This window comes from Coregonus clupeaformis, chromosome 17 (assembly GCF_020615455.1).
Source record: "Coregonus clupeaformis isolate EN_2021a chromosome 17, ASM2061545v1, whole genome shotgun sequence".
Classification (NCBI taxonomy): domain Eukaryota; kingdom Metazoa; phylum Chordata; class Actinopteri; order Salmoniformes; family Salmonidae; genus Coregonus; species Coregonus clupeaformis.
This window is the reverse complement of record NC_059208.1, coordinates 4,778,445-4,802,305: the sequence shown is the minus strand read 5'-3', so window position 1 is coordinate 4,802,305 and position 23,861 is coordinate 4,778,445. Positions and strand designations below refer to the sequence as shown.

Here is a 23,861-nt window from a genome sequence, read left to right as displayed (position 1 = left end):
ATCTTGCTGCATTCTAGATCATGTGATTGTCCTCAGAAAGTAAGGAATGTCTTTCTTTTTAGTGGGGCATCAGCATTACAAAAAGTACGTTGTCATTATTACACTACAGTAGCTTGTAGTAAGACTTAGCTGCAGGAAGTGTGAACTGGAGCTGAGTTGAATCCTGAAAAATAACATGTGTTGGAGAATACGGGCATCGATCCCGCTACCTCTCGCATGCTAAGCAAGCGCTCTACCATTTGAGCTAATTCCCCATCTGGTTAAAATAGACACAAGGTGCAATCAAGAGGGTTCGTCCTTGACATGTTATGATCTTGGCGTACTTGTTACTTTTCGCCACATGACTTGTAGAGTCTTGCTGGCTGGTAACAACAGTGAAAGTAGGCAAGTGGCTGGTTAGCTCAGTTGGCTAGAGCGTGGTGCTAATAATGCCAAGGTCGCAGGTTAGATCCCCGTACTGGCCATGCGGCTCCTCTGACAGTCAATATTTTGTGCCATTTGCGTGTATCCACATGGGTGCCAAAGATATATGTCCAAGGACCTGCTGAAATAGCTCAGTTGGGAGAGCGTTAGACTGAAGATCTGAAGGTACCTTGTTTGATCCTGGGTTTCGGCATTTGAGTTTGATCTCAGTGCTTGCACTGCAAGTAGAATATGCGTTATTTGTGGGCCTCAATCTTGCTGCATTCTAGATCATGTGATTGTCCTCAGAAAGTAAGGAATGTCTTTCTTTTTAGTGGGGCATCAGCATTACAAAAAGTACATTGTCATTATTACACTACAGTAGCTTGTAGTAAGACTTAGCTGCAGGAAGTGTGAACTGGAGCTGATTTGAATCCTGAAAAATAACATGTGTTGGAGAATACGGGCATTGATCCCGCTACCTCTCGCATGCTAAGCAAGCGCTCTACCATTTGAGCTAATTCCCCATCTGGTTAAAATAGACACAAGGTGCAATCAAGAGGGTTCGTCCTTGACAGGTTATGATCTTGGCGTACTTGTTACTTTTCGCCACATGACTTGTAGAGTCTTGCTGGCTGGTAACAACAGTGAAAGTAGGCAAGTGGCTGGTTAGCTCAGTTGGCTAGAGCGTGGTGCAAATAATGCCAAGGTCGCAGGTTCGATCCCCGTACTGGCCATGCGACTCCACTGACAGTCAATATTTTGTGCCACTTGCGTGTATCCACATGGGTGCCAAAGATATAGTTCCAAGGACCTGCCGAAATAGCTCAGTTGGGAGAGCGTTAGACTGAAGATCTAAAGGTCCCTGGTTTGATCCTGGGTTTCGGCATTTGAGTTTGATCTCAGTGCTTGCACTGCAAGTTTTCAGCATTACAAAAAGTACCTTGTCATTATTACATTACAGTAGCTCAGGGTTCTTCAATTCCTGTCCTGGAGGGCAGAAACACCTACGTTTTTCATCCTCTCCTTCTAATCAGGGGCTAATTCCGACCTGGGACACCAGGTGAGTGCAATTAACGACCAGGTAGAAATAAAAACAGAAGTGTTACGGCCCTCCAGGACCGGAATTGAAGAACCCTGCAGTAGCTTGTCGTAAGACTTAGCTGCAGGAAGTTTGAACTGGAGCTGACTTGAATCCTGAAAAATAACATGTGTTGGTGAATACGGGCATCGATCCCGCTACCTCTCACATGCTAAGCAAGCGCTCTACCATTTGAGCTAATTCCCCATCTGGTTAAAATAGACACAAGGTGCAATCAAGAGGGTTCGTCCTTGACAGGTTATGATCTTGGCGTACTTGTTACTTTTCGCCACATGACTTGTAGAGTCTTGCTGGCTGGTAACAACAGTGAAAGTAGGCAAGTGGCTGGTTAGCTCAGTTGGCTAGAGCGTGGTGCAAATAATGCCAAGGTCGCAGGTTCGATCCCCGTACTGGCCATGCGACTCCCCTGACAGTCAATATTTTGTGCCACTTGCGTGTATCCACATGGGTGCCAAAGATATAGGTCCAAGGACCTGCCGAAATAGCTCAGTTGGGAGAGCGTTAGACTGAAGATCTAAAGGTCCCTGGTTCGATCCCGGGTTTCGGCATTTGAGTTTGATCTCAGTGCTTGCACTGCAAGTAGAATATGTGTTGTTTGTGGGCCTCAATCTTGCTGCATTCTAGATCATGTGATTGTCCTCAGAAAGTAAGGAATGTCTTTCTTTTTAGTGGGGCATCAGCATTACAAAAAGTACGTTGTCATTATTACACTACAGTAGCTTGTAGTAAGACTTAGCTGCAGGAAGTGTGAACTGGAGCTGACTTGAATCCTGAAAAATAACATGTGTTGGAGAATACGGGCATCGATCCCGCTACCTCTCGCATGCTAAGCAAGCGCTCTACCATTTGAGCTAATTCCCCATCTGGTTAAAATAGACACAAGGTGCAATCAAGAGGGTTCGTCCTTGACAGGTTATGATCTTGGCGTACTTGTTACTTTTCGCCACATGACTTGTAGAGTCTTGCTGGCTGGTAACAACAGTGAAAGTAGGCAAGTGGCTGGTTAGCTCAGTTGGCTAGAGCGTGGTGCTAATAATGCCAAGGTCGCAGGTTCGATCCCCGTACTGGCCATGCGGCTCCTCTGACAGTCAATATTTTGTGCCACTTGCGTGTATCCACATGGGTGCCAAAGATATAGGTCCAAGGACCTGCCGAAATAGCTCAGTTGGGAGAGCGTTAGACTAAAGATCTAAAGGTCTTTGGTTCGATCCCGGGTTTCGGCATTTGAGTTTGATCTCAGTGCTTGCACTGCAAGTTTTCAGCATTACAAAAGTACCTTGTCATTATTACATTACAGTAGCTCAGGGTTCTTCAATTCCTGTCCTGGAGGGCAGAAACACCTCTGTTTTTCATCCTCTCCTTCTAATCAGGGGCTAATTCAGACCTGGGACACCAGGTGAGTGCAATTAACTACCAGGTAGAAATAAAAACAGAAGTGTTACGGCCCTCCAGGACCGGAATTGAAGAACCCTGCAGTAGCTTGTCGTAAGACTTAGCTGCAGGAAGTTTGAACTGGAGCTGACTTGAATCCTGAAAAATAACATGTGTTGGTGAATACGGGCATCGATCCCGCTACCTCTCACATGCTAAGCAAGCGCTCTACCATTTGAGCTAATTCCCCATCTGCTTAAAATAGACACAAGGAGCAATCAAGAGGGTTCAGCCTAGACAGTTTATGATCTTGGCGTACTTGTTACTTTCCGCCACATCACTTGTAGAGTCTTGCTGGCTGGTAACAACAGTGAAAGTAGGCAAGCGGCTGGTTAGCTCATTTGGCTAGAGCGTGGTTCTAATAATGCCAAGGTCGCAGGTTCGATCCCCGTACTGGCCATGCGGCTCCTTCAGACAGGCAATATTTTGTGCCACTTGCGTGTATCCACATGGGTGCCAAAGACATAGTTCCAGAGACCTGCCGAAATAGCTCAGTTGGGAGAGCGTTAGACTGAAGATCTAAAGGTCCCTGGTTCGATCCCGGGTTTCGGCATTTGAGTTTGATCTCAGTGCTTGCACTGCAAGTAGAATATGCGTTGTTTGTGGCCCTCAATCTTGCTGCATTCTAGATCATGTGATTGTCCTCAGAAAGTAAGGAATGTCTTTCTTTTTAGTGGGGCATCAGCATTACAAAAAGTACGTTGTCATTATTACACTACAGTAGCTTGTAGTAAGACTTAGCTGCAGGAAGTGTGAACTGGAGCTGATTTGAATCCTGAAAAATAACATGTGTTGGAGAATACGGGCATCGATCCCGCTACCTCTCGCATGCTAAGCAAGCGCTCTACCATTTGAGCTAATTCCCCATCTGGTTAAAATAGACACAAGGTGCAATCAAGAGGGTTCGTCCTTGACAGGTTATGATCTTGGCGTACTTGTTACTTTTCGCCACATGACTTGTAGAGTCTTGCTGGCTGGTAACAACAGTGAAAGTAGGCAAGCGGCTGGTTAGCTCAGTTGGCTAGAGCGTGGTGCTAATAATGCCAAGGTCGCAGGTTCGATCCCCGTACTGGCCATGCGGCTCCTTCAGACAGTCAATATTTTGTGCCACTTGCGTGTATCCACATGGGTGCCAATGACATAATTCCATGGACCTGCCGAAATAGCTCAGTTGGGAGAGTGTTAGACTGAAGATCTAAAGGTCCCTGGTTCGATCCCGGGTTTCGGCATTTGAGTTTGATCTCTGTGCTTGCACTGTAAGTTTTTATGGTGACATCAGCATTACAAAAAGTACGTTGTCATTATTACATTACAGTAGCTCAGGGTTCTTCAGTTCTGTCCTGGAGGCAGAAACAATCTGTTTTTCATCCTCTCCTTCTAATCAGGGGCTAATTCAGACCTGGGACACCAGGTGAGTGCAATTAACTACCAGGTAGAAATAAAAACAGAGTGTTACGGCCCTCCAGGACCGGGATTGAAGTACCCTACAGTAGCTTGTCGTAAGACTTAGCTGCAGGAAGTGTGAACTGGAGCTGACTTGAATCCTGAAAAATAACATGTGTTGGTGAATACGGGCATCGATCCCGCTACCTCTCGCATGCTAAGCAAGCGCTCTACCATTTGAGCTAATTCCCCATCTGGTTAAAATAGACACAAGGAGCAATCAAGAGGGTTCAGCCTAGACAGTTTATGATCTTGGCGTACTTGTTACTTTCCGCCACATCACTTGTAGAGTCTTGCTGGCTGGTAACAACAGTGAAAGTAGGCAAGTGGCTGGTTAGCTCAGTTGGCTAGAGCGTGGTTCTAATAATGCCAAGGTCGCAGGTTTGATCCCCGTACTGGCCATGCGGCTCCTTCAGACAGTCAATATTTTGTGCCACTTGCGTGTATCCACATGGGTGCCAAAGACATAGTTCCAAGGACCTGCCGAAATAGCTCAGTTGGGAGAGCGTTAGACTGAAGATCTAAAGGTCCCTGGTTCGATCCCGGGTTTTGGCATTTGAGTTTGATCTCAGTGCTTGCACTGCAAGTTTTCAGCATTACAAAAAGTACCTTGTCATTATTACATTACAGTAGCTCAGGGTTCTTCAATTCCTGTCCTGGAGGGCAGAAACACCTCTGTTTTTCATCCTCTCCTTCTAATCAGGGGCTAATTCAGACCTGGGACACCAGGTGAGTGCAATTAACTACCAGGTAGAAATAAAAACAGAAGTGTTACGGCCCTCCAGGACCGGAATTGAAGAACCCTGCAGTAGCTTGTCGTAAGACTTAGCTGCAGGAAGTGTGAACTGGAGCTGATTTGAATCCTGAAAAATAACATGTGTTGGAGAATACGGGCATCGATCCCGCTACCTCTCGCATGCTAAGCAAGCGCTCTACCATTTGAGCTAATTCCCCATCTGGTTAAAATAGACACAAGGTGCAATCAAGAGGGTTCGTCCTTGACAGGTTATGATCTTGGCGTACTTGTTACTTTTCGCCACATGACTTGTAGAGTCTTGCTGGCTGGTAACAACAGTGAAAGTAGGCAAGCGGCTGGTTAGCTCAGTTGGCTAGAGCTTGCTTCTAATAATGCCAAGGTCGCAGGTTTGATCCCCGTACTGGCCATGCGGCTCCTTCAGACAGTCAATAGTTTGTGCCACTTGCGTGTATCCACATGGGTGCCAAAGATATACTTCCAAGGACCTGCCGAAATAGCTCAGTTGGGAGAGTGTTAGACTGAAGATCTAAAGGTCCCTGGTTCGATCCCGGGTTTCGGCATTTGAGTTTGATCTCAGTGCTTGCTCTGCAAGTTTTCAGCATTACAAAAAGTACCTTGTCATTATTACATTACAGTAGCTCAGGGTTCTTCAGTTCCTGTCCTGAGCAGAAACAACTCTGTTTTTCATCCTCTCCTTCTAATCAGGGGCTAATTCAGACCTGGGACACCAGGTGAGTGCAATTAACTACCAGGTAGAAATAAAAACAGAAGTGTTACGGCCCTCGATTGAAGAACCCTGCAGTAGCTTGTCGTAAGACTTAGCTGCAGGAAGTGTGAACTGGAGCTGACTTGAATCCTGAAAAATAACATGTGTTGGTGAATACGGGCATCGATCCCGCTACCTCTCACATGCTAAGCAAGCGCTCTACCATTTGAGCTAATTCCCCATCTGGTTAAAATAGACACAAGGTGCAATCAAGAGGGTTCAGCCTTGACAGTTTATGATCTTGGCGTACTTGTTACTTTCCGCCACATCACTTGTAGAGTCTTGCTGGCTGGTAACAACAGTGAAAGTAGGCAAGTGGCTGGTTAGCTCAGTTGGCTAGAGCGTGGTTCTAATAATGCCAAGGTCGCAGGTTCGATCCCCGTACTGGCCATGCGGCTCCTTCAGACAGTCAATATTTTGTGCCACTTGCGTGTATCCACATGGGTGCCAAAGACATAGTTCCATGGACCTGCCGAAATAGCTCAGTTGGGAGAGCGTTAGACTGAAGATCTAAAGGTCCCTGGTTCGATCCCGGCTTTCGGCATTTGAGTTTGATCTCAGTGCTTGCACTGCAAGTAGAATATGCGTTGTTTGTGGGCCTCAATCTTGCTGCATTCTAGATCATGTGATTGTCCTCAGAAAGTAAGGAATGTCTTTATTTTTAGTGGGGCATCAGCATTACAAAAAGTACGTTGTCATTATTACACTACAGTAGCTTGTAGTAAGACTTAGCTGCAGGAAGTGTGAACTGGAGCTGATTTGAATCCTGAAAAATAACATGTGTTGGAGAATACGGGCATCGATCCCGCTACCTCTCGCATGCTAAGCAAGCGCTCTACCATTTGAGCTAATTCCCCATCTGGTTAAAATAGACACAAGGTGCAATCAAGAGGGTTCGTCCTTGACAGGTTATGATCTTGGCGTACTTGTTACTTTTCGCCACATCACTTGTAGAGTCTTGCTGGCTGGTAACAACAGTGAAAGTAGGCAAGCGGCTGGTTAGCTCAGTTGGCTAGAGTGTGGTGCTAATAATGCCAAGGTCGCAGGTTCGATCCCCGTACTGGCCATGCGGCTCCTCTGACAGTCAATATTTTGTGCCACTTGCGTGTATCCACATGGGTGCCAAAGATATAGTTCCAAGGACCTGCCGAAATAGCTCAGTTGGGAGAGCGTTAGACTGAAGATCTAAAGGTCCCTGGTTCGATCCCGGGTTTTGGCATTTGAGTTTGATCTCAGTGCTTGCACTGCAAGTTTTCAGCATTACAAAAAGTACCTTGTCATTATTACATTACAGTAGCTCAGGGTTCTTCAATTCCTGTCCTGGAGGGCAGAAACACCTCTGTTTTTCATCCTCTCCTTCTAATCAGGGGCTAATTCAGACCTGGGACACCAGGTGAGTGCAATTAACTACCAGGTAGAAATAAAAACAGAAGTGTTACGGCCCTCCAGGACCGGAATTGAAGAACCCTGCAGTAGCTTGTCGTAAGACTTAGCTGCAGGAAGTTTGAACTGGAGCTGACTTGAATCCTGAAAAATAACATGTGTTGGTGAATACGGGCATCGATCCCGCTACCTCTCACATGCTAAGCAAGCGCTCTACCATTTGAGCTAATTCCCCATCTGGTTAAAATAGACACAAGGAGCAATCAAGAGGGTTCAGCCTAGACAGTTTATGATCTTGGCGTACTTGTTACTTTCCGCCACATCACTTGTAGAGTCTTGCTGGCTGGTAACAACAGTGAAAGTAGGCAAGTGGCTGGTTAGCTCAGTTGGCTAGAGCGTGTTTCTAATAATGCCAAGGTCGCAGGTTTGATCCCCGTACTGGCCATGCGGCTCCTTCAGACAGTTAATATTTTGTGCCACTTGCGTGTATCCACATGGGTGCCAAAGACATAGTTCCAGAGACCTGCCGAAATAGCTCAGTTGGGAGAGCGTTAGACTGAAGATCTAAAGGTCCCTGGTTCGATCCCGGGTTTCGGCATTTGAGTTTGATCTCAGTGCTTGCACTGCAAGTAGAATATGCGTTGTTTGTGGGCCTCAATCTTGCTGCATTCTAGATCATGTGATTGTCCTCAGAAAGTAAGGAATGTCTTTATTTTTAGTGGGGCATCAGCATTACAAAAAGTACGTTGTCATTATTACACTACAGTAGCTTCTAGTAAGACTTAGCTGCAGGAAGTGTGAACTGGAGCTGATTTGAATCCTGAAAAATAACATGTGTTGGAGAATACGGGCATTGATCCCGCTACCTCTCGCATGCTAAGCAAGCGCTCTACCATTTGAGCTAATTCCCCATCTGGTTAAAATAGACACAAGGTGCAATCAAGAGGGTTCGTCCTTGACAGGTTATGATCTTGGCGTACTTGTTACTTTTCGCCACATGACTTGTAGAGTCTTGCTGGCTGGTAACAACAGTGAAAGTAGGCAAGTGGCTGGTTAGCTCAGTTGGCTAGAGTGTGGTGCTAATAATGCCAAGGTCGCAGGTTCGATCCCCGTACTGGCCATGCGGCTCCTCTGACAGTCAATATTTTGTGCCACTTGCGTGTATCCACATGGGTGCCAAAGATATAGTTCCAAGGACCTGCCGAAATAGCTCAGTTGGGAGAGCGTTAGACTGAAGATCTAAAGGTCCCTGGTTCGATCCCGGGTTTCGGCATTTGAGTTTGATCTCAGTGCTTGCACTGCAAGTTTTCAGCATTACAAAAAGTACCTTGTCATTATTACATTACAGTAGCTCAGGGTTCTTCAATTGTCCTGGAGGGCAGAAACACCCTGTTTTTCATCCTCTCCTTCTAATCAGGGGCTAATTCAGACCTGGGACACCAGGTGAGTGCAATTAACTACCAGGTAGAAATAAAAACAGAAGTGTTACGGCCCTCCAGGACCGGAATTGAAGAACACTGCAGTAGCTTGTCGTAAGACTTAGCTGCAGGAAGTTTGAACTGGAGCTGACTTGAATCCTGAAAAATAACATGTGTTGGTGAATACGGGCATCGATCCCGCTACCTCTCACATGCTAAGCAAGCGCTCTACCATTTGAGCTAATTCCCCATCTGCTTAAAATAGACACAAGGAGCAATCAAGAGGGTTCATTCTAGACAGTTTATGATCTTGGCGTACTTGTTACTTTCCGCCACATCACTTGTAGAGTCTTGCTGGCTGGTAACAACAGTGAAAGTAGGCAAGCGGCTGGTTAGCTCAGTTGGCTAGAGCGTGTTTCTAATAATGCCAAGGTCGCAGGTTCGATCCCTGTACTGGCCATGCGGCTCCTTCAGACAGTGAATATTTTGTGCCACTTGCGTGTATCCACATGGGTGCCAAAGACATAGTTCTAGAGACCTGCCGAAATAGCTCAGTTGGGAGAGCGTTAGACTGAAGATCTAAAGGTCCCTGGTTCGATCCCGGGTTTCGGCATTTGAGTTTGATCTCAGTGCTTGCACTGCAAGTAGCATATGCTCTGTTTTTGGGCAACAATCTTGCTGCATGCTAGCTCATGTGATTGTCCACATAAAATAAGAAATGTCTTTCTTTTTAGGTGTGACATCAGCGTTACAAAAAAGTACGTTGTCATTATTACACTACAGTAGCTTGTAGTAAGACTTAGCTGCAGGAAGTGTGAACTGGAGCTGATTTGAATCCTGAAAAATAACATGTGTTGGAGAATACGGGCATCGATCCCGCTACCTCTCGCATGCTAAGCAAGCGCTCTACCATTTGAGCTAATTCCCCATCTGGTTAAAATAGACACAAGGTGCAATCAAGAGGGTTCAGCCTAGACAGTTTATGATCTTGGCGTACTTGTTACTTTCCGCCACATCACTTGTAGAGTCTTGCTGGCTGGTAACAACAGTGAAAGTAGGCAAGCGGCTGGTTAGCTCAGTTGGCTAGAGCGTGTTTCTAATAATGCCAAGGTCGCAGGTTCGATCCCCGTACTGGCCATGCGGCTCCTTCAGACAGTGAATATTTTGTGCCACTTGCGTGTATCCACATGGGTGCCAAAGACATAGTTCTAGAGACCTGCCGAAATAGCTCAGTTGGGAGAGCGTTAGACTGAAGATCTAAAGGTCCCTGGTTCGATCCCGGGTTTCGGCATTTGAGTTTGATATCAGTGCTTGCACTGCAAGTAGAATATGCGTTGTTTGTGGGCCTCAATCTTGCTGCATTCTAGATCATGTGATTGTCCTCAGAAAGTAAGGAATGTCTTTCTTTTTAGTGGGGCATCAGCATTACAAAAAGTACGTTGTCATTATTACACTACAGTAGCTTGTAGTAAGACTTAGCTGCAGGAAGTGTGAACTGGAGCTGATTTGAATCCTGAAAAATAACATGTGTTGGAGAATACGGGCATCGATCCCGCTACCTCTCGCATGCTAAGCAAGCGCTCTACCATTTGAGCTAATTCCCCATCTGGTTAAAATAGACACAAGGTGCAATCAAGAGGGTTCGTCCTTGACAGGTTATGATCTTGGCGTACTTGTTACTTTTCGCCACATGACTTGTAGAGTCTTGCTGGCTGGTAACAACAGTGAAAGTAGGCAAGTGGCTGGTTAGCTCAGTTGGCTAGAGCGTGGTGCTAATAATGCCAAGGTCGCAGGTTCGATCCCCGTACTGGCCATGCGGCTCCTTCAGACAGTCAATATTTTGTGCCACTTGCGTGTATCCACATGGGTGCCAAAGACATAGTTCCAGAGACCTGCCGAAATAGCTCAGTTGGGAGAGCGTTAGACTGAAGATCTAAAGGTCCCTGGTTTGATCCTGGGTTTCGGCATTTGAGTTTGATCTCAGTGCTTGCACTGCAAGTAGAATATGCGTTGTTTGTGGGCCTCAATCTTGCTGCATTCTAGATCATGTGATTGTCCTCAGAAAGTAAGGAATGTCTTTCTTTTTAGTGGGGCATCAGCATTACAAAAAGTACGTTGTCATTATTACACTACAGTAGCTTGTAGTAAGACTTAGCTGCAGGAAGTGTGAACTGGAGCTGATTTGAATCCTGAAAAATAACATGTGTTGGAGAATACGGGCATCGATCCCGCTACCTCTCGCATGCTAAGCAAGCGCTCTACCATTTGAGCTAATTCCCCATCTGGTTAAAATTGACACAAGGAGCAATCAAGAGGGTTCAGCCTCGACAGGTTATGATCTTGGCGTACTTGTTACTTTCCACCACATCACTTGTAGAGTCTTGCTGGCTGGTAACAACAGTGAAAGTAGGCAAGTGGCTGGTTAGCTCAGTTGGCTAGAGCGTGGTGCTAATAATGCCAAGGTCGCAGGTTCGATCCCCGTACTGGCCATGCGGCTCCTTCAGACAGTCAATATTTTGTGCCACTTGCGTGTATCCACATGGGTGCCAAAGACATAGTTCCAGAGACCTGCCGAAATAGCTCAGTTGGGAGAGCGTTAGACTGAAGATCTAAAGGTCCCTGGTTCGATCCCGGGTTTCGGCATTTGAGTTTGATCTCAGTGCTTGCACTGCAAGTAGAATATGCGTTGTTTGTGGGCCTCAATCTTGCTGCATTCTAGATCATGTGATTGTCCTCAGAAAGTAAGGAATGTCTTTCTTTTTAGTGGGGCATCAGCATTACAAAAAGTACGTTGTCATTATTACACTACAGTAGCTTGTAGCAAGACTTAGCTGCAGGAAGTGTGAACTGGAGCTGATTTGAATCCTGAAAAATAACATGTGTTGGAGAATACGGGCATCGATCCCGCTACCTCTCGCATGCTAAGCAAGCGCTCTACCATTTGAGCTAATTCCCCATCTGGTTAAAATAGACACAAGGTGCAATCAAGAGGGTTCGTCCTTGACAGGTTATGATCTTGGCGTACTTGTTACTTTTCGCCACATCACTTGTAGAGTCTTGCTGGCTGGTAACAACAGTGAAAGTAGGCAAGTGGCTGGTTAGCTCAGTTGGCTAGAGCGTGGTGCTAATAATGCCAAGGTCGCAGGTTCGATCCCCGTACTGGCCATGCGGCTCCTCTGACAGTCAATATTTTGTGCCACTTGCGTGTATCCACATGGGTGCCAAAGACATAGTTCCAGAGACCTGCCGAAATAGCTCAGTTGGGAGAGCGTTAGACTGAAGATATAAAGGTCCCTGGTTCGATCCCGGGTTTCGGCATTTGAGTTTGATCTCAGTGCTTGCACTGCAAGTTTAGATTACAAAAAGTACCTTGTCATTATTACATTCGTAGCTCAGGTTCTTCAATTGTCCTGGCAGAAACAATTGTTTTTCATCCTCTCCTTCTAATCAGGGGCAATTCAGACCTGGGACATCAGGAGTGCAATTAACTACCAGGTAGAAATAAAAACAGAAGTGTTACGCTCCGGAGATTGAGAACACTACAGTAGCTTGTCGTAAGACTTAGCTGCAGGAAGTGTGAACTGGAGCTGACTTGAATCCTGAAAAATAACATGTGTTGGAGAATACGGGCATCGATCCCGCTACCTCTCGCATGCTAAGCAAGCGCTCTACCATTTGAGCTAATTCCCCATCTGGTTAAAATAGACACAAGGAGCAATCAAGAGGGTTCGGCCTTGACAGTTTATGATCTTGGCGTACTTGTTACTTTTCGCCACATGACTTGTAGAGTCTTGCTGGCTGGTAACAACAGTGAAAGTAGGCAAGCGGCTGGTTAGCTCAGTTGGCTAGAGCGTGGTGCTAATAATGCCAAGGTCGCAGGTTCGATCCCCGTACTGGCCATGCGGCTCCTTCAGACAGTCAATATTTTGTGCCACTTGCGTGTATCCACATGGGTGCCAAAGACATAGTTCCAGGGACCTGCCGAAATAGCTCAGTTGGGAGAGCGTTAGACTGAAGATCTAAAGGTCCCTGGTTCGATCCCGGGTTTCGGCATTTGAGTTTGATCTCAGTGCTTGCACTGCAAGTAGAATATGTGTTGTTTGTGGGCCTCAATCTTGCTGCATTCTAGATCATGTGATTGTCCTCAGAAAGTAAGGAATGTCTTTCTTTTTAGTGGGGCATCAGCATTACAAAAAGTACGTTGTCATTATTACACTACAGTAGCTTGTAGTAAGACTTAGCTGCAGGAAGTGTGAACTGGAGCTGATTTGAATACTGAAAAATAACATGTGTTGGAGAATACGGGCATCGATCCCGCTACCTCTCGCATGCTAAGCAAGCGCTCTACCATTTGAGCTAATTCCCCATCTGGTTAAAATAGACACAAGGTGCAATCAAGAGGGTTCGTCCTTGACAGGTTATGATCTTGGCGTACTTGTTACTTTTCGCCACATCACTTGTAGAGTCTTGCTCACTGGTAACAACAGTGAAAGTAGGCAATTGGCTGGTTAGCTCAGTTGGTTAGAGTGTGGTGCTAATAATGCCAAGGTCGCAGGTTTGATCCCCGTACTGGCCATGCGGCTCCTTCAGACAGTCAATATTTTGTGCCACTTGCGTGTATCCACATGGGTGCCAAAGACATAGCTACAGAGACCTGCCGAAGTAGCTCAGTTGGGAGAGCGTTAGACTGAAGATCTAAAGGTCCCTAGTTCAATCTTGGGTTTCAGCATTTGAGTTTGATCTCAGTGCTTGCACTGCAAGTAGCATATGCTCTGTTTTTGGGCAACAATCTTGCTGCATGCTAGCTCATGTGATTGTCCACATAAAATAAGAAATGTCTTTCTTTTTAGGCTGACATTGTGACATCAGCGTTACAAAAAAGTACGTTGTCATTATTACATTACAGTAGCTTGTGGTAAGACTAAGCTGCAGGAAGATTGAACTGGATTTGACTTGAATACTGAAAAAAAACTGTGTGTTGGAGAACACGGGCATCGATCCCGCTACCTCTCGCATGCTAAGCAAGCGCTCTACCATTTGAGCAAATTCCACATCTGGTTAAAATAGACACAAGGTGCAATCAAGAGGGTTCGTCCTTGACAGGTTATGATCTTGGCGTACTTGTTACTTTTCGCCACATCACTTGTAGAGTCTTGCTGGCTGGTAACAACAGTGAAAGTAGGCAAGTGGCTGGTTAGCTCAGTTGGCTAGAGCGTGGTTCTAATAATGCCAAGGTCGCAGGTTCGATCCCCGTACTGGCCATGCGGCTCCTTCAGACAGTCAATATTTTGTGCCACTTGCGTGTATCCACATGGGTGCCAAAGACATAGTTCCAGAGACCTGCCGAAATAGCTCAGTTGGGAGAGCGTTAGACTGAAGATCTAAAGGTCCCTGGTTCGATCCCGGCTTTCGGCATTTGAGTTTGATCTCAGTGCTTGCACTGCAAGTAGAATATGCGTTGTTTGTGGGCCTCAATCTTGCTGCATTCTAGATCATGTGATTGTCCTCAGAAAGTAAGGAATGTCTTTCTTTTTAGTGGGGCATCAGCATTACAAAAAGTACGTTGTCATTATTACACTACAGTAGCTTGTAGTAAGACTTAGCTGCAGGAAGTGTGAACTGGAACTGATTTGAATCCTGAAAAATAACATGTGTTGGAGAATACGGGCATCGATCCCGCTACCTCTCGCATGCTAAGCAAGCGCTCTACCATTTGAGCTAATTCCCCATCTGGTTAAAATAGACACAAGGTGCAATCAAGAGGGTTCGTCCTTGACAGGTTATGATCTTGGCGTACTTGTTACTTTTCGCCACATGACTTGTAGAGTCTTGCTGGCTGGTAACAACAGTGAAAGTAGGCAAGGGGCTGGTTAGCTCAGTTGGCTAGAGCGTGGTGCTAATAATGCCAAGGTCGCAGGTTCGATCCCCGTACTGGCCATGCGGCTCCTCTGACAGTCAATATTTTGTGCCACTTGCGTGTATCCACATGGGTGCCAAAGATATAGGTCCAAGGACCTGCCGAAATAGCTCAGTTGGGAGAGCGTTAGACTGAAGATCTAAAGGTCCCTGGTTCGATCCCGGGTTTCGGCATTTGAGTTTGATCTCAGTGCTTGCACTGCAAGTTTTCAGCATTACAAAAGTACGTTGTCATTGTTACATTACAGTAGCTCAGGGTTTTATTGTCCTGGCAGAAAGGAACTGTTTTTCTTCCTTCTAATCAGGGGCTAATTCAGAACTGGGACACCAGAGTGCAATTAACTACCAGGTAGAAATACGGTTGTCATTAGTACACTGCAGTAGCTTGTCAGTAAGACTTAGCTGCAGGAAGTGTGAACTGGAGCTGACTTGAATCCTGAAAAATAACATGTGTTGGAGAATACGGGCATCGATCCCGCTACCTCTCGCATGCTAAGCAAGCGCTCTACCATTTGAGCTAATTCCCCATCTGGTTAAAATAGACACAAGGAGCAATCAAGAGGGTTCGTCCTTGACAGTTTATGATCTTGGCGTACTTGTTACTTTTCGCCACATGACTTGTAGAGTCTTGCTGGCTGGTAACAACAGTGAAAGTAGGCAAGCGGCTGGTTAGCTCAGTTGGCTAGAGCGTGGTGCTAATAATGCCAAGGTCGCAGGTTTGATCCCTCGTACTGGCCATGCGGCTCCTCAGACAGTCAATATTTTGTGCCACTTGCGTGTATCCACATGGGTGCCAAAGACATAGTTCCAGAGGACCTGCCGAAATAGCTCAGTTGGGAGAGCGTTAGACTGAAGATCTAAAGGTCCCTGGTTCGATCCCGGGTTTCGGCATTTGAGTTTGATCTCAGTGCTTGCACTGCAAGTAGAATATGCGTTGTTTGTGGGCCTCAATCTTGCTGCATTCTAGATCATGTGATTGTCCTCAGAAAGTAAGGAATGTCTTTCTTTTTAGTGGGGCATCAGCATTACAAAAAGTACGTTGTCATTATTACACTACAGTAGCTTGTAGTAAGACTTAGCTGCAGGAAGTGTGAACTGGAGCTGATTTGAATCCTGAAAAATAACATGTGTTGGAGAATACGGGCATCGATCCCGCTACCTCTCGCATGCTAAGCAAGCGCTCTACCATTTGAGCTAATTCCCCATCTGGTTAAAATAGACACAAGGTGCAATCAAGAGGGTTCGTCGCCTTGACAGGTTATGATCTTGGCGTACTTGTTACTTTTCGCCACATGACTTGTAGAGTCTTGCTGGCTGGTAACAACAGTGAAAGTAGGCAAGCGGCTGGTTAGCTCAGTTGGCTAGAGCTGTGGTGCTAATAATGCCAAGGTCGCAGGTTCGATCCCCGTACTGGCCATGCGGCTCCTCTGACAGTCAATATTTTGTGCCACTTGCGTGTATCCACATGGGTGCCAAAGACATAGTTCCAAGGACCTGCCGAAATAGCTCAGTTGGGAGAGCGTTAGACTGAAGATCTAAAGGTCCCTGGTTCGATCCCGGGTTTCGGCATTTGAGTTTGATCTCAGTGCTTGCACTGCAAGTAGATTACAAAGTACGTTGTCTTATTCGTTCAGTAGCTCAGGGTTCTTCAATTGTCCTCAGAAAAAGCAACTGTTTTTCCTCCTTTTAGTGGGGCAATTCAGTGGGCATCATGCAATTAACTACAAGAAATAAAAACGTGTTGTCATTAGAACACTGCAGTAGCTTGTAGTAAGACTTAGCTGCAGGAAGTGTGAACTGGAGCTGATTTGAATGCTGAAAAATAACATGTGTTGGAGAATACGGGCATCGATCCCGCTACCTCTCGCATGCTAAGCAAGCGCTCTACCATTTGCGCTAATTCCCCATCTGCTTAAAATAGACACAAGGAGCAATCAAGAGGGTTCGTCCTTGACAGGTTATGATCTTGGCGTACTTGTTACTTTTCGCCACATGACTTGTAGAGTCTTGCTGGCTGGTAACAACAGTGAAAGTAGGCAAGTGGCTGGTTAGCTCAGTTGGCTAGAGCGTGGTGCTAATAATGCCAAGGTCGCAGGTTCGATCCCCGTACTGGCCATGCGGCTCCTCTGACAGTCAATATTTTGTGCCACTTGCGTGTATCCACATGGGTGCCAAAGATATAGTTCCAAGGACCTGCCGAAATAGCTCAGTTGGGAGAGCGTTAGACTGAAGATCTAAAGGTCCCTGGTTCGATCCCGGGTTTCGGCATTTGAGTTTGATCTCAGTGCTTGCACTGCAAGTAGAATATGCGTTGTTTGTGGGCCTCAATCTTGCTGCATTCTAGATCATGTGATTGTCCTCAGAAAGTAAGGAATGTCTTTCTTTTAGTGGGGCATCAGCATTACAAAAAGTACGTTGTCATTATTACACTGCAGTAGCTTGTCGTAAGACTTAGCTGCAGGAAGTGTGAACTGGAGCTGACTTGAATCCTGAAAAATAACATGTGTTGGTGAATACGGGAATCGATCCCGCTACCTCTCACTTGCTAAGCAAGCGCTCTACCATTTGAGCTAATTCCCCATCTGGTTAAAATAGACACAAGGAGCAATCAAGAGGGTTCAGTCCTTGACAGGTTATGATCTTGGCGTACTTGTTACTTTTCGCCACATGCACTTGTAGAGTCTTGCTCACTGGTAACAACAGTGAAAGTAGGCAAGTGGCTGGTTAGCTCAGTTGGCTAGAGTGTGGTGCTAATAATGCCAAGGTCGCAGGTTCGATCCCCGTACTGGCCATGCGGCTCCTTCAGACAGTCAATATTTTGTGCCACTTGCGTGTATCCACATGGGTGCCAAAGACATAGCTCCAAGGACCTGCCGAAATAGCTCAGTTGGGAGTGCGTTAGACAAAATATCTAAAGGTCCCTGGTTCGATCCAGGGTTTCGGCATTTGAGTTTGATCTCATTGCTTGCACTGCAAGTAGAATATGCGTTGTTTGTGTACCTCATGCTAGCTCATGTGATTGTCCTCAGAAAGTAAGGAATGTCTTTCTTTTTAGTGGGGCATCAGCATTTCAAAAAGTACGTTGTCATTATTACACTACAGTAGCTTGTCGTAAGACTTAGCTGCAGGAAGTTTGAACTGGAGCTGACTTTAATCCTGAAAAATAACTTGTGTTGGTGAATACGGGCATCGATCCCACTACCTCTCACATGCTAAGCAAGCGCTCTACCATTTGAGCTAATTCCCCATCTGGTTAAAATAGACACAAGGTGCAATCAAGAGGGTTCGTCCTTGACAGGTTATGATCTTGGCGTACTTGTTACTTTTCGCCACATGACTTGTAGAGTCTTGCTGGCTGGTAACAACAGTGAAAGTAGGCAAGCGGCTGGTTAGCTCGGTTGGCTAGAGCGTGGTTCTAATAATGCCAAGGTCGCAGGTTCGATCCCCGTACTGGCCATGCGGCTCCTTCAGACAGTCAATATTTTGTGCCACTTGCGTGTATCCACGTGGGTGCCAAAGACATAGTTCCAGAGACCTGCCGAAATAGCTCAGTTGGGAGAGCGTTAGACTGAAGATCTAAAGGTCCCTGGTTCGATCCCGGGTTTCGGCATTTGAGTTTGATCTCAGTGCTTGCACTGCAAGTAGAATATGCGTTGTTTGTGGGCCTCAATCTTGCTGCATTCTAGATCATGTGATTGTCCTCAGAAAGTAAGGAATGTCTTTCTTTTTAGTGGGGCATCAGCATTTCAAAAAGTACGTTGTCATTATTACACTACAGTAGCTTGTCGTAAGACTTAGCTGCAGGAAGTTTGAACTGGAGCTGACTTGAATCCTGAAAAATAACATGTGTTGGTGAATACGGGCATCGATCCCGCTACCTCTCACATGCTAAGCAAGCGCTCTACCATTTGAGCTAATTCCCCATCTGGTTAAAATAGACACAAGGAGCAATCAAGAGGGTTCAGCCTAGACAGTTTATGATCTTGGCGCACTTGTTACTTTCCGCCACATCACTTGTAGAGTCTTGCTGGCTGGTAACAACAGTGAAAGTAGGCAAGCGGCTGGTTAGCTCAGTTGGCTAGAGCGTGGTTCTAATAATGCCAAGGTCGCAGGTTCGATCCCCGTACTGGCCATGCGGCTCCTTCAGACAGTCAATATTTTGTGCCACTTGCGTGTATCCACATGGGTGCCAAAGATATAATTCCAAGGACCTGCCGAAATAGCTCAGTTGGAAGAGCGTTAGACTGAAGATCTTAAGGTCCCTGGTTCAATCCCGGGTTTCGGCATTTGGGTTTGATCTCAGTGCTTGCACTGCAAGTTTTCAGCATTACAAAAGTAAGTTGTCGTTGTTACATTACAGTAGCTCAGGGTTTTCAATTGTCCTGCAGAAACAATGTTTTTCTCTCCTTCTAATCAGGGGCTAATTCAGACTGGGACATCAGGTGAGTGCAATTAACTACCAGGTAGAAATAAAAACAGAAGTGTTACGGCCCTCCAGGACCGGAATTGAAGAACACTGCAGTAGCTTGTCGTAAGACTTAGCTGCAGGAAGTTTGAACTGGAGCTGACTTGAATCCTGAAAAATAACATGTGTTGGTGAATACGGGCATCGATCCCGCTACCTCTCACATGCTAAGCAAGCGCTCTACCATTTGAGCTAATTCCCCATCTGGTTAAAATAGACACAAGGAGCAATCAAGAGGGTTCAGCCTAGACAGTTTATGATCTTGGCGTACTTGTTACTTTCCGCCACATCACTTGTAGAGTCTTGCTGGCTGGTAACAACAGTGAAAGTAGGCAAGCGGCTGGTTAGCTCAGTTGGCTAGAGCGTGGTGCTAATAATGCCAAGGTCGCAGGTTCGATCCCCGTACTGGCCATGCGGCTCCTTCAGACAGTCAATATTTTGTGCCACTTGCGTGTATCCACATGGGTGCCAAAGACATAGTTCCAAGGACCTGCCGAAATAGCTCAGTTGGGAGAGCGTTAGACTGAAGATCTAAAGGTCCCTGGTTCGATCCTGGGTTTCGGCATTTGAGTTTGATCTCAGTGCTTGCACTGCAAGTAGAATATGCGTTGTTTGTGGGCCTCAATCTTGCTGCATTCTAGATCATGTGATTGTCCTCAGAAAGTAAGGAATGTCTTTCTTTTTAGTGGGGCATCAGCATTACAAAAAGTACGTTGTCATTATTACACTACAGTAGCTTGTAGTAAGACTTAGCTGCAGGAAGTGTGAACTGGAGCTGACTTGAATCCTGAAAAATAACATGTGTTGGAGAATACGGGCATCGATCCCGCTACCTCTCGCATGCTAAGCAAGCGCTCTACCATTTGAGCTAATTCCCCATCTGGTTAAAATAGACACAAGGTGCAATCAAGAGGGTTCGTCCTTGACAGGTTATGATCTTGGCGTACTTGTTACTTTTCGCCACATCACTTGTAGAGTCTTGCTGGCTGGTAACAACAGTGAAAGTAGGCAAGCGGCTGGTTAGCTCAGTTGGCTAGAGCGTGGTGCTAATAATGCCAAGGTCGCAGGTTCGATCCCCGTACTGGCCATGCGGCTCCTTCTGACAGTCAATATTTTGTGCCACTTGCGTGTATCCACATGGGTGCCAAAGACATAGGTCCAAGGACCTGCCGAAATAGCTCAGTTGGGAGAGCGTTAGACTGAAGATCTAAAGGTCCCTGGTTCGATCCCGGGTTTCGGCATTTGAGTTTGATCTCAGTGCTTGCACTGCAAGTAGCATTACGTACGTTGTCATTGTTACATTACAGTAGCTCAGGGTTTAATTGTCCTCAGAAAGAAGCAATGTTTTTCCTCTTCTCTTCTAATCAGGGGCTAATTCAGACCTGGGACACCAGAGTGCAATTAACTACCAGGTAGAAATAAAAACGGTTGTCATTAAGAACACTGCAGTAGCTTGTCGTAAGACTTAGCTGCAGGAAGTGTGAACTGGAGCTGACTTGAATCCTGAAAAATAACGTGTTGAAGAACACGGGCATCGATCCCGCTACCTCTCGCATGCTAAGCAAGCGCTCTACCATTTGAGCTTATTCTCCATCTGGTTGATACAGACACAAGGTGCAATGAAGAGGGTTCAGCCTTGACAGGTTATGATCTTGGCGTACTTGTTACTTTTCGCCACATGACTTGTAGAGTCTTGCTGGCTGGTAACAACAGTGAATGTAGGCAAGTGGCTGGTTAGCTCAGTTGGCAAGAGCATGTTGCTAATAACGCCAAGGTCGCAGGTTCGATCCCCGTACTGGCCATGCGGCTCCTCTGACAGTCAATATTTTGTGCCACTTGCGTGTATCCACATGGGTGCCAAAGATATAGTTCCAAGGACCTGCCGAAATAGCTCAGTTGGGAGAGCGTTAGACTGAAGATCTAAAGGTCCCTGGTTCGATCCCGGGTTTCGGCATTTGAGTTTGATCTCAGTGCTTGCACTGCAAGTAGAATATGCGTTGTTTGTGGGCCTCAATCTTGCTGCATTCTAGATCATGTGATTGTCCTCAGAAAGTAAGGAATGTCTTTCTTTTTAGTGGGGCATCAGCATTACAAAAAGTACGTTGTCATTATTACACTACAGTAGCTTGTAGTAAGACTTAGCTGCAGGAAGTGTGAACTGGAGCTGATTTGAATCCTGAAAAATAACATGTGTTGGAGAATACGGGCATCGATCCCGCTACCTCTCGCATGCTAAGCAAGCGCTCTACCATTTGAGCTAATTCCCCATCTGGTTAAAATAGACACAAGGAGCAATCAAGAGGGTTCGCCTTGACAGGTTATGATCTTGGCGTACTTGTTACTTTTCGCCACATGACTTGTAGAGTCTTGCTGGCTGGTAACAACAGTGAAAGTAGGCAAGCGGCTGGTTAGCTCAGTTGGCTAGAGCGTGGTTCTAATAATGCCAAGGTCGCAGGTTTGATCCCCGTACTGGCCATGCGGCTCCTTCAGACAGTCAATATTTTGTGCCACTTGCGTGTATCCACATGGGTGCCAAAGACATAGCTCCAGGGACCTGCCAAAATAGCTCAGTTGGGAGAGCGTTAGACTGAAGATCTAAAGGTCCCTGGTTCGATCCCGGGTTTCGGCATTTGAGTTTGATCTCAGTGCTTGCACTGCAAGTAGAATATGCGTTGTTTGTGTGCCTCAATCTTGCTGCATTCTAGATCATGTGATTGTCCTCAGAAAGTAAGGAATGTCTTTCTTTTTAGTGGGGCATCAGCATTACAAAAAGTACGTTGACATTATTACACTACAGTAGCTTGTAGTAAGACTTGGCTGCAGGAAGTGTGAACTGGAGCTGATTTGAATCCTGAAAAATAACATGTGTTGGAGAATACTGGCATCGATCCCGCTACCTCTTGCATGCTAAGCAAGCGCTCTACAATTTGAGCTAATTCCCCATCTGGTTAAAAATGACACAAGGAGCAATCAAGAGGGTCCAGCCTTGACAGGTTATGATCTTGGCGTACTTGTTAGTTTCCACAACAGCACTTGTAGAATCTTGGTGGCTGGTAACAATAGTGAAAGTAGGCAAATGGCTGGATAGCTCAGTTGGCTAGTGTGGTGCTGAAAACGCCAAGGTCGTGGTTTCGATCCCTGTGCTAGCCATGAGGCTCCTTTTGACAGTCAATATTTTGTGCCACTTGCGTGTATCCACATGGGTGCCAAAGACATAGCTCCAGGGACCTGCCAAAATAGCTCAGTTGGGAGAGCGTTAGACTGAAGATCTAAAGGTCCCTGGTTCGATCCCGGGTTTCGGCATTTGAGTTTGATCTCAGTGCTTGCACTGCAAGTTTTCAGCATTACAAAAAGTACCTTGTCATTATTACATTACAGTAGCTCAGGGTTCTTCAATTCCTGTCCTGGAGGGCAGAAACACCTCTGTTTTTCATCCTCTCCTTCTAATCAGGGGCTAATTCAGACCTGGGACACCAGGTGAGTGCAATTAACTACCAGGTAGAAATAAAAACAGAAGTGTTACGGCCCTCCAGGAACGGAATTGAAGAACCCTGCAGTAGCTTGTCGTAAGACTTAGCTGCAGGAAGTTTGAACTGGAGCTGACTTGAATCCTGAAAAATAACATGTGTTGGTGAATACGGGCATCGAGCCCGCTACCTCTCGCATGCTAAGCAAGCGCTCTACCATTTGAGCTAATTCCCCATCTGCTTAAAATAGACACAAGGAGCAATCAAGAGGGTTCAGCCTAGACAGTTTATGATCTTGGCGTACTTGTTACTTTCCGCCACATCACTTGTAGAGTCTTGCTGGCTGGTAACAACAGTGAAAGTAGGCAAGTGGCTGGTTAGCTCAGTTGGCTAGAGCTTGGTGCTAATAATGCCAAGGTCGCAGGTTCGATCCCTGTACTGGCCATGCGGCTCCTCTGACAGTCAATATTTTGTGCCACTTGCGTGTATCCACATGGGTGCCAAAGATATAGTTCCAAGGACCTGCCGAAATAGCTCAGTTGGGAGAGCGTTAGACTGAAGATCTAAAGGTCCCTGGTTCGATCCCGGGTTTCGGCATTTGAGTTTGATCTCAGTGCTTGCACTGCAAGTAGAATATGCGTTGTTTGTGGGCCTCAATCTTGCTGCATTCTAGATCATGTGATTGTCCTCAGAAAGTAAGGAATGTTTTTCTTTTTAGTGGGGCATCAGCATTACAAAAAGTACGTTGTCATTGTTACACTACAGTAGCTTGTAGTAAGACGTAGCTGCAGGAAGTGTGAACTGGAGCTGACTTGAATCCTGAAAAATAACATGTGTTGGAGAATACGGGCATCGATCCCGCTACCTCTCGCATGCTAAGCAAGCGCTCTACCATTTGAGCTAATTCCCCATCTGGTTAAAATAGACACAAGGAGCAATCAAGAGGGTTCGTCCTTGACAGGTTATGATCTTGGCGTACTTGTTACTTTTCGCCACATGACTTGTAGAGTCTTGCTGGCTGGTAACAACAGTGAAAGTAGGCAAGTGGCTGGTTAGCTCAGTTGGCTAGAGCGTGGTGCTAATAATGCCAAGGTCGCAGGTTCGATCCCCGTACTGGCCATGCGGCTCCTCTGACAGTCAATATTTTGTGCCACTTGCGTGTATCCACATGGGTGCCAAAGATATAGTTCCAAGGACCTGCCGAAATAGCTCAGTTGGGAGAGCGTTAGACTGAAGATCTAAAGGTCCCTGGTTCGATCCCGGGTTTCGGCATTTGAGTTTGATCTCAGTGCTTGCACTGCAAGTAGAATA

At 46.1% G+C, this 23,861-nt stretch overlaps 34 non-coding genes across 34 annotated transcripts; all 34 read left to right on the top strand.

Moving 5' to 3' along the window:
- The first annotated feature begins 543 nt into the window (after positions 1 to 543).
- trnaf-gaa lies at positions 544 to 616 on the top strand. The gene has a single exon. It is a non-coding gene; the product is annotated as a tRNA-Phe (tRNA).
- A 602-nt stretch (positions 617 to 1,218) lies between these two features.
- Positions 1,219 to 1,291, top strand: trnaf-gaa. Its single transcript has one exon. It is a non-coding gene; the product is annotated as a tRNA-Phe (tRNA).
- Positions 1,292 to 1,979: 688 nt separating this feature from the next.
- On the top strand, positions 1,980 to 2,052 carry trnaf-gaa. The gene has a single exon. It is a non-coding gene; the product is annotated as a tRNA-Phe (tRNA).
- A 602-nt stretch (positions 2,053 to 2,654) lies between these two features.
- On the top strand, positions 2,655 to 2,727 carry trnaf-gaa. Its single transcript has one exon. It is a non-coding gene; the product is annotated as a tRNA-Phe (tRNA).
- A 688-nt stretch (positions 2,728 to 3,415) lies between these two features.
- trnaf-gaa lies at positions 3,416 to 3,488 on the top strand. Its single transcript has one exon. It is a non-coding gene; the product is annotated as a tRNA-Phe (tRNA).
- Positions 3,489 to 4,091: 603 nt separating this feature from the next.
- On the top strand, positions 4,092 to 4,164 carry trnaf-gaa. Its single transcript has one exon. It is a non-coding gene; the product is annotated as a tRNA-Phe (tRNA).
- A 696-nt stretch (positions 4,165 to 4,860) lies between these two features.
- On the top strand, positions 4,861 to 4,933 carry trnaf-gaa. The gene has a single exon. It is a non-coding gene; the product is annotated as a tRNA-Phe (tRNA).
- Positions 4,934 to 5,622: 689 nt separating this feature from the next.
- Positions 5,623 to 5,695, top strand: trnaf-gaa. Its single transcript has one exon. It is a non-coding gene; the product is annotated as a tRNA-Phe (tRNA).
- Positions 5,696 to 6,372: 677 nt separating this feature from the next.
- Positions 6,373 to 6,445, top strand: trnaf-gaa. The gene has a single exon. It is a non-coding gene; the product is annotated as a tRNA-Phe (tRNA).
- Positions 6,446 to 7,047: 602 nt separating this feature from the next.
- trnaf-gaa lies at positions 7,048 to 7,120 on the top strand. Its single transcript has one exon. It is a non-coding gene; the product is annotated as a tRNA-Phe (tRNA).
- A 689-nt stretch (positions 7,121 to 7,809) lies between these two features.
- trnaf-gaa lies at positions 7,810 to 7,882 on the top strand. Its single transcript has one exon. It is a non-coding gene; the product is annotated as a tRNA-Phe (tRNA).
- A 602-nt stretch (positions 7,883 to 8,484) lies between these two features.
- Positions 8,485 to 8,557, top strand: trnaf-aaa. The gene has a single exon. It is a non-coding gene; the product is annotated as a tRNA-Phe (tRNA).
- Positions 8,558 to 9,242: 685 nt separating this feature from the next.
- Positions 9,243 to 9,315, top strand: trnaf-gaa. Its single transcript has one exon. It is a non-coding gene; the product is annotated as a tRNA-Phe (tRNA).
- Positions 9,316 to 9,920: 605 nt separating this feature from the next.
- trnaf-gaa lies at positions 9,921 to 9,993 on the top strand. The gene has a single exon. It is a non-coding gene; the product is annotated as a tRNA-Phe (tRNA).
- A 603-nt stretch (positions 9,994 to 10,596) lies between these two features.
- Positions 10,597 to 10,669, top strand: trnaf-gaa. The gene has a single exon. It is a non-coding gene; the product is annotated as a tRNA-Phe (tRNA).
- Positions 10,670 to 11,272: 603 nt separating this feature from the next.
- trnaf-gaa lies at positions 11,273 to 11,345 on the top strand. The gene has a single exon. It is a non-coding gene; the product is annotated as a tRNA-Phe (tRNA).
- Positions 11,346 to 11,947: 602 nt separating this feature from the next.
- trnaf-gaa lies at positions 11,948 to 12,020 on the top strand. The gene has a single exon. It is a non-coding gene; the product is annotated as a tRNA-Phe (tRNA).
- Positions 12,021 to 12,682: 662 nt separating this feature from the next.
- Positions 12,683 to 12,755, top strand: trnaf-gaa. Its single transcript has one exon. It is a non-coding gene; the product is annotated as a tRNA-Phe (tRNA).
- Positions 12,756 to 13,358: 603 nt separating this feature from the next.
- Positions 13,359 to 13,431, top strand: trnaf-gaa. The gene has a single exon. It is a non-coding gene; the product is annotated as a tRNA-Phe (tRNA).
- Positions 13,432 to 14,044: 613 nt separating this feature from the next.
- On the top strand, positions 14,045 to 14,117 carry trnaf-gaa. Its single transcript has one exon. It is a non-coding gene; the product is annotated as a tRNA-Phe (tRNA).
- Positions 14,118 to 14,719: 602 nt separating this feature from the next.
- Positions 14,720 to 14,792, top strand: trnaf-gaa. The gene has a single exon. It is a non-coding gene; the product is annotated as a tRNA-Phe (tRNA).
- A 644-nt stretch (positions 14,793 to 15,436) lies between these two features.
- trnaf-gaa lies at positions 15,437 to 15,509 on the top strand. The gene has a single exon. It is a non-coding gene; the product is annotated as a tRNA-Phe (tRNA).
- Positions 15,510 to 16,114: 605 nt separating this feature from the next.
- Positions 16,115 to 16,187, top strand: trnaf-gaa. Its single transcript has one exon. It is a non-coding gene; the product is annotated as a tRNA-Phe (tRNA).
- Positions 16,188 to 16,813: 626 nt separating this feature from the next.
- trnaf-gaa lies at positions 16,814 to 16,886 on the top strand. The gene has a single exon. It is a non-coding gene; the product is annotated as a tRNA-Phe (tRNA).
- A 604-nt stretch (positions 16,887 to 17,490) lies between these two features.
- Positions 17,491 to 17,563, top strand: trnaf-aaa. Its single transcript has one exon. It is a non-coding gene; the product is annotated as a tRNA-Phe (tRNA).
- A 592-nt stretch (positions 17,564 to 18,155) lies between these two features.
- On the top strand, positions 18,156 to 18,228 carry trnaf-gaa. The gene has a single exon. It is a non-coding gene; the product is annotated as a tRNA-Phe (tRNA).
- Positions 18,229 to 18,831: 603 nt separating this feature from the next.
- Positions 18,832 to 18,904, top strand: trnaf-aaa. Its single transcript has one exon. It is a non-coding gene; the product is annotated as a tRNA-Phe (tRNA).
- A 671-nt stretch (positions 18,905 to 19,575) lies between these two features.
- trnaf-gaa lies at positions 19,576 to 19,648 on the top strand. The gene has a single exon. It is a non-coding gene; the product is annotated as a tRNA-Phe (tRNA).
- Positions 19,649 to 20,251: 603 nt separating this feature from the next.
- Positions 20,252 to 20,324, top strand: trnaf-gaa. Its single transcript has one exon. It is a non-coding gene; the product is annotated as a tRNA-Phe (tRNA).
- Positions 20,325 to 20,964: 640 nt separating this feature from the next.
- On the top strand, positions 20,965 to 21,037 carry trnaf-gaa. Its single transcript has one exon. It is a non-coding gene; the product is annotated as a tRNA-Phe (tRNA).
- A 602-nt stretch (positions 21,038 to 21,639) lies between these two features.
- trnaf-gaa lies at positions 21,640 to 21,712 on the top strand. The gene has a single exon. It is a non-coding gene; the product is annotated as a tRNA-Phe (tRNA).
- A 601-nt stretch (positions 21,713 to 22,313) lies between these two features.
- On the top strand, positions 22,314 to 22,386 carry trnaf-gaa. Its single transcript has one exon. It is a non-coding gene; the product is annotated as a tRNA-Phe (tRNA).
- Positions 22,387 to 23,074: 688 nt separating this feature from the next.
- Positions 23,075 to 23,147, top strand: trnaf-gaa. Its single transcript has one exon. It is a non-coding gene; the product is annotated as a tRNA-Phe (tRNA).
- Positions 23,148 to 23,749: 602 nt separating this feature from the next.
- trnaf-gaa lies at positions 23,750 to 23,822 on the top strand. The gene has a single exon. It is a non-coding gene; the product is annotated as a tRNA-Phe (tRNA).
- The last annotated feature ends 39 nt before the right edge of the window (positions 23,823 to 23,861 follow it).